Here is a 6,935-nt window from a genome sequence, read left to right as displayed (position 1 = left end):
AAGGGAAACCCTGGCCTGCGCCTGAGTCTCTTTCGGAACCCCTAACAATTATATAGTAAAATAATTTTATTCTTAGATGCATCAGAGAGTGATATTATACCCCTTATGTCAAACTGAGTGATTTATGGCCCCCCTAATTGATTTATGACCCCTAATAAATTATTCATGAGCTCCGGAAGTAGGAAGTAATTAAGTAATAAAATATGATACTCATAAAATTATGATACTCATAAAAATATGATATTCATAAAAATATGATATTCATAAAAATATAATTGATTATTTAGAAAGTTTCTTATATATCAAAATAGCATTCTTTTATTTCTTTAAGCAATTAAATTTTTTTTTTATTTTTTTATGCTCAAAAAACGCCATCTGGTGGCGGGTCAGTGTGTGTGTGTGTGCGCGCGCGCCCGCGCGCGCCCGAGGCTGTGTGTCTGGGCGCGCGGGGGCGCGCCCGTGTCTCCGGACCGTGCTCTCTCGGGCTCCGTGCTCATGTGTTTAAAAATGTATTAAACCATATTAAAATTGTTTAGTTAAACTTGTGCTTTTGTAACGTTCAGTATGGCCACAAACACATGCTGCATGCCTTGGGGGAAAACTTTATTTCGATTTATATGCATTTGTAGATTTAGAATAAAACTCATACTCAGAAAAAACTCGCGATCCCCTAACCCTAACCCTCCTTAGAAACATAAGCAGGGAAAACTCCTTAAAAAACCCTCCGCGTTTTCTCCAAAACCCTACAATAACTTGTTAGGGTGCCCCCTCTATTCCCAAAACCTTATATTCGATAACAGGGGAAATCCTGAAAAAATCCTTAGTCTTTTTTCTCAAATTCAGCGCCCCGCGGCTCCCTTCATGCTCAGCCAAACAAAGCCAAAACTCCTTTAAAAAAAAATTTCTCCGCGATTTCTCCAAAACCCTAGAATAACTTGTTAGCTACCCCTCTATTCCCAAAAAAAAAAAGCGCTATAATCCAAAAACATTGGGAAAGCTCCTCTTACTAGCAAGCTCTAAAATTCAACCCACACTCTAAGTTCTACCTCGCTCTTAATCTCCGATCCACAACTTCTTGCAGAGCACAATTTTTTCCTGCTTGTTCGCTCCCCGCTCTGCTCCCGAATGCGCTGCTTACCTCGTTTGAAAATTCCCCCCTTAGACCAACTCCGCCTCACTGCGCCCCGCTGCCAATCACATAACCCTTGCACCGCTCCCTTTGCACCCCGGTTAGCCAATCGGCTCCAGGTCTGATTTTACGATCTCCCGCTGAGGTTAAGACTATCGTCGAACCCCCAGAAGACATCTGACTTCAGACGTATCAACAACTGGCGCCGCTCAGACTGCTTGCGAGTTCGCATAGGGAGCGGCCGATTTCAACAGCAACTTGCGTCTCTTTCCTTATCCGCATATCATTCGGTAAGTGTTAATCTTCCTCTCTAACTACATTTTTGCATTTTCCTTTTTACCATTCTGTCAATCCTTTCATTTAAAAAAATAAATAAATATCACAATGGTTTGTAACAGGTACAATACACCATCCATCCATCCATTCGCCTCCACTTATCCTTTTCTCAGGCTCGCGCGGTGCGCTGGAGCCTATCCCACGTACAATACACTTTAAAATATATATAAGCTCCACTTTTAACTCCCGTAAAAGTTTATACATTACATGTCTACATCACCTATCATGGCCTCATCGGGTATCTCATATCATCTTGTTATTGTTATGTTATGCTCCTTTGATATTTTGCTAGTTTGCGTGTTTTAAAACTCTTTTTGTTTTTCTTTATATTTTTAGACCCAGATGTGTTAACCTGATCCCTGCGAAACACCAGCTCTGCGTGGATTTTGACCGCGAGTGACCGGATGTTGTTTCCGGTCTGAGGTTGCCTGAAATGCCGTGAGGCTCGTTTGAAAGATTGCGCCCGAGACCAACTCCGCCTCCAAGGCATGCCTACCTTTAGCTGCCACCAGTGAGATATCAGAGCCGGGCTCCACATATCCAATCAGGAGCACGAGCAAGACAGCTTTTGCAGACTCTCCAGAAATATACAAGTCCTTACCAACTGCTCTGCAACCCAGTGTTTCTGGTCCCCTCACTAACATCGCTTTTTGAGATATTTTTTATGAACCACCAAAAAAGCAATTTTACCCCACAGACTGGGTCTGAGGGCAGCAGCGGGGACAAATGATTGTAATGAAGCGACGGACATTTCATGGCTGGTCTTGCATAATCGTGAGTTATTATGTCGTATGGTGATAAGTACATAGTTTTGCAAGAGGCATACAAGCACTGTGGAAAAAGTAATCATAAAACTGTTTTTGTGAACACCCTACGTTATGCTTTAAAAAATGTGATACATGTAATGTGATCATCAAAGAACATGATTTAAAAAAAAAACTTTTATTCTTATGCTTTTAAAGTATGTCAGATTATCTTAAAACACTTATTTGTATGTTATAATGTTTTTCTTACACCATTTTTATAGACACCTTATTCATTGTATCAATGTGTAATTATGTATCTTTGATAAATAAATAAAATATTTAATCTTGTATTTGTGTACTTTCTGGTGATTCAATAAAAAATTAGTCACATATCGCTCTGATAAACACAGATGGCTGAAAGAAATGTTTGATGGAACAAAGGAAACAAGTGTCTTGCTGCTAAACTTTTAAGTCACCATGGTTTAAATGAGAAAGTCTGTATGTAAAACGTGAAAAACTCCATATCAGTGATATCTACAAAGGTGTACTCATTTCTTTGTAATGGTACTTTACTGTTCCAATGAAACAAAAAGAAAATCTCATTTTTAAAGTACATTTTTCGGCCATCCTGACCTATTTTCAGGGGCAAGAATGTTGATGTTAGACTGTGTTTTAAATCAGGTTGTGATCTTAAACTAACTATCACAGCACTGATTTCAGTTGTAATGTCAATTAGAATCCCAATTTGGCTTTTCTCCAGTCAGTGTTATGGTGAAATTTAACTTGTTCTTTTGTGTAATTGCACATGGCCCAGCAAAGGACCCCTTAGTAAACTGTACAGCATAAGTTTTCAATTCACTTTTGTCAGAAAACTTCACAGTATGAGAAGTTACAGCACAGTTTCTCCAAACGTGTGGTTCTTTTTCAGCCAGCGTGCTTTTAGAGCATCTACATTAGCTCATGTAGTAAAAGTACAATCAGTAAGTGTACTTTAACATTTGAGATTCCGAGTGACTCTTGCTTAGATCATGTGAACTATATCATGAACCTTTTTTTGTATAATGCATCAAACGTGTTCAAATCAGTTTATTTTCAATTTATTTTAACTAATCTAGAGACAAGCAACTCCTTTTTAGCTTCTGTTATGTATTTACCTCTCACACCTTAATCTAGATGTTAGTGTTCTCAGAGTTAACATGTCTCATGTTGCCATGTTGTATTTCTAATACCCAGCCTCAGTGTTCGCCCTGTTGACCCTCAAATCCAAACACCAATGATCTAGATATTCACAACATTCATAAGGAGATTCTTAAGGTCTTAAGTTTTGTTGTTTTTATGTTTTACAAAAAAAAAAACTTCACATTTTTTATATTTTTAAACGAAAGTGACATGCAAGGATATTTTTCTTTAGTGATGTTGCTTCAGCAATCTCAAATACTAATTATTCTGGGAATTTTTATGGTCAAACTATGTGATTTTCCAAATGTGTGTGTGTGGAGTAAAATGACCTTGTTCTTATGATGTTGTCACCGTGAATCATTTAGGATTAACAACACAAATTGTATCGATAGCAGAAACAGTCTTATAACTTATAATTCTCACACGTTACCGCTAGTTTTACAAACGCAGTCTTCTTCAGCTCTGTTTATGTAGCTTTTATGAAACTGATTTTCCATAGTACAAGTAGAATTTAATTTTTCTTTGCTCTCCAGTATAAATGCAATAATTTGCAGGCTTTTTACTGAAACTCTCACAATGCAACACTCAATGCTCAGAGCTTCATATATCAACAGCTCTGAAAATATCTTCTTTTTTAAAGTAATGTAGGACAGGATCTCTCACTCTCTGTGTCTCAAAAAAAACCCAACTAAACTGGCAATCACCACTAAACAAATGAAAGTAGTTTATGGCTTTTTTATCAGCTGCATTTCTTTCATTTATGTATTGATCCCATTGTTTATTGGTAATGCTTTTAGGTCACTGTTTTAGCATGTCTGCCTCACACTCCATTTAAACAGTTTAACAGATAGTGGGGTCTGGTAAGGAAGTTGGGGGGAAGCAGACAACTCCACAGGAAGAGTCTTTTTGTCTTTTCTCCACTGTAAAAGATAGCAAGGCAGTGTGAAACTTTCTTTGCGGGAAAGACAAAACTGAGAGCCATGCTAGGCTCAGTGAGAGACTCTGCTCACCCTCTGCCCCAGCGATGGCAGTCCCTCACCAAGCTCGATTTCTGTTCTTTGTCTTGATTAAAGAATGGTAGCTACCGCTCATCGCTTGTCTGCAGGCTTTATTAAACGGAAAACTTCCACAACAACCTCTAAACAGTGGTTTATGGCTTTTTGTCACCTGCAACACCATGTAACACTTGGATGTTAGATTCTTTTACCAGTCAGTGTTGTTAGCCCCAACCCCCAGGCTCCAGGTGTCTGAGCTCTAACCCTGGCTGCCAAATGTCCCCCTGAGGCCTTTGTGCCTTTTACCACCAGACTAAGTTTGTAGTCCTATCTACTAATATTATTTTATTTTTTTATTATAGCACAAGGTTCAGTTAGGTTACTACTTTGACTTCCTCAATTTGCGCACATTTCTGACCCGATACTTTATCAAGCTTTTACTCGAGTGTTTTTGACACTAGCAGCTGTACTTCTACTTAAGTGAAAATTGCCTGCAATTTTGCCACCTCAGTTGCCACTTTTCTGGAGTTTGTACACTTTTTATATTGAAACGTTCAACGTTTTACGTGTTATCCTTGATCACAGTTCTAAACAAGTTAACTTTCTTCACTTCAAAGTAACCCAAAAAAGAAACTATATGTCCAGTTCTCTTTACTCCAAACCTGGTTTAAGGCTATGCTGTTGTTGTGATATGGCCATACAAATAATATTAAGTTTAATTAATCTTTTAAAAAAATGGCTGCTTCATGGCTACCTGTTCAGAGAATTTGCAGACTTTTATGGAAACTGTCACAATGTAACACTCTCACTGTCAAAACAGGGTTGATCCATGTTTCTATGAACACTGATTAATATATCAACAGCTCTGAAAATCCTTTTTTTTTTTTTAAGTAAAGCAGAACAGGATCTCTGTATCTCTAAAAATCCCAACAAAACTGGCAATCACCTCTAAACAAATGGAAGTAGTTTATGGATCTTTATCACCTGCAACACCATGTAACACCTAGATGTTAGACTCTTTTACCATCACATTTGCAAGGGTTTATGTGTTATCCTTGATCACAGTTCTAAATAAGTTAACTTTCTTGACATAAAAGTAGCCCAAAGAAGACAAATATATGTCCAGTTCTTTTTTACTCCAAACCTACTGATCGGAAAACATTATGTGATGCTGGAAGTTTTCATCCTATCCATCTGCAAAACAAGTTTACCTGTAAGCCAACACATTAGACGTAAGCAAATTTGTGAAATTCCTGAACAATGTGCTTTGTGGAGTAGCAGTAGTACTAGAACTAGTACTAGTAGTCCTAGTATTCTGCAGCAACCAGGCTTCAAGAGTGATCACTCTTCTGGCTTTCAAATGGTGAAAACATGTCACAGTCTTAACCGCAAATCAGAAATGTTGGTAAATTTAAAAAGGAATTTAAACGTCAGCTTTGACATAGACACAGACTTTATTAATGCCACACTCAGGAAATTCACATGTTACACATGATTTAGCTCACCTGCTAAATCCCCAGAGCAATAACCACATCAGCATCATTAGCCTGAGTGTTGATCCTCCAGGTGAGTGAGTGGAGTTGAGTGTGTGTGTGTGTGTGTGTGTGTGTGTGTGTGTGTGTGTGTGTGTGTGTGTGTGTGTGTGTGTGTGTGTGTGTGTGAGAGAGAGAGATCAGAGGTGAAGCTGCTTTCTGCAAAGTCTCATCAACAACCAGGAAGAGTCTAAAAGCACTAAATATGAAACAGACCATTTACCATACCCAACACTGAGCTCCTGCACAGTCAGATGGAGTGAAACATAATGTCCCAGTGGTGTTCTGTTGGATTTAGCAGGTGAGCGTTGTTGCCAGTCAAAACCTTTTTGGAAACTCTTTACAAGAATCAATGTAATTATTTGTTTTACTTGAATCAAATGTATTGGTTTATATACCTGAAATAAAACTTTTTTTTGGAAACCCGTTACATCAAATAAAACTTTCTTGGAAAAGCATTGCAAGAATCAATCGAGTTATTTGTTTTACCCCATTCAAATCTATTGGTTTCATTACATCAAATTAAATAATTTTGGAAACCCGTTACATCAAATAAAACTTTCTTGGAAAAACTTTACAAGAATCAATGTAATTATTTGTTTTACTTGAATCAAATGTAATGGTTTATATACCTGAAATAAAACTTTTTTGGAAACCCTGTACATGAAGTAAAAGGTTTTTGATCTTGTAAGTTCTGGCTTTAATATTTTCAGCTGATAAAGTGAACTTCAAAACCAGAACAGAAAGATAAAGTTGCAAAATAAAAGATTAAGGATTGTGTTTTTATAGCATGTAGTAAACTATCCCCTTTTTCTAACACAGAGTTTGTATGAAGTTCACTTTATCAGCTGAAAATATTAAAGCCAGAACTTACAAGATCAAAAACCTTTTACTTCATGTACAGGGTTTCCAAAAAAGTTTTATTTCAGGTATATAAACCATTACATTTGATTCAAGTAAAACAAATAATTACATTGATTCTTGTAAAGTTTTTCCAAGAAAGTTTTATTTGATGTAA

General features: G+C 37.3%; 1 long non-coding RNA gene across 1 annotated transcript; it reads left to right on the top strand.

The window, feature by feature from the left end:
* Window positions 1–387: 387 nt before the first annotated feature.
* On the top strand, window positions 388–2,559 carry LOC308391116. Its single transcript, XR_013970567.1, has 2 exons — window positions 388–1,419; window positions 1,802–2,559. It is a non-coding gene; the product is annotated as an uncharacterized lncRNA (long non-coding RNA).
* The last annotated feature ends 4,376 nt before the right edge of the window (window positions 2,560–6,935 follow it).

This window comes from Rhamphochromis sp. 'chilingali' (assembly GCF_963969265.1).
Source record: "Rhamphochromis sp. 'chilingali' genome assembly, chromosome: 22".
Taxonomy (NCBI): domain Eukaryota; kingdom Metazoa; phylum Chordata; class Actinopteri; order Cichliformes; family Cichlidae; genus Rhamphochromis; species Rhamphochromis sp. 'chilingali'.
This window is presented reverse-complemented; position numbering and strand designations above follow the sequence as displayed.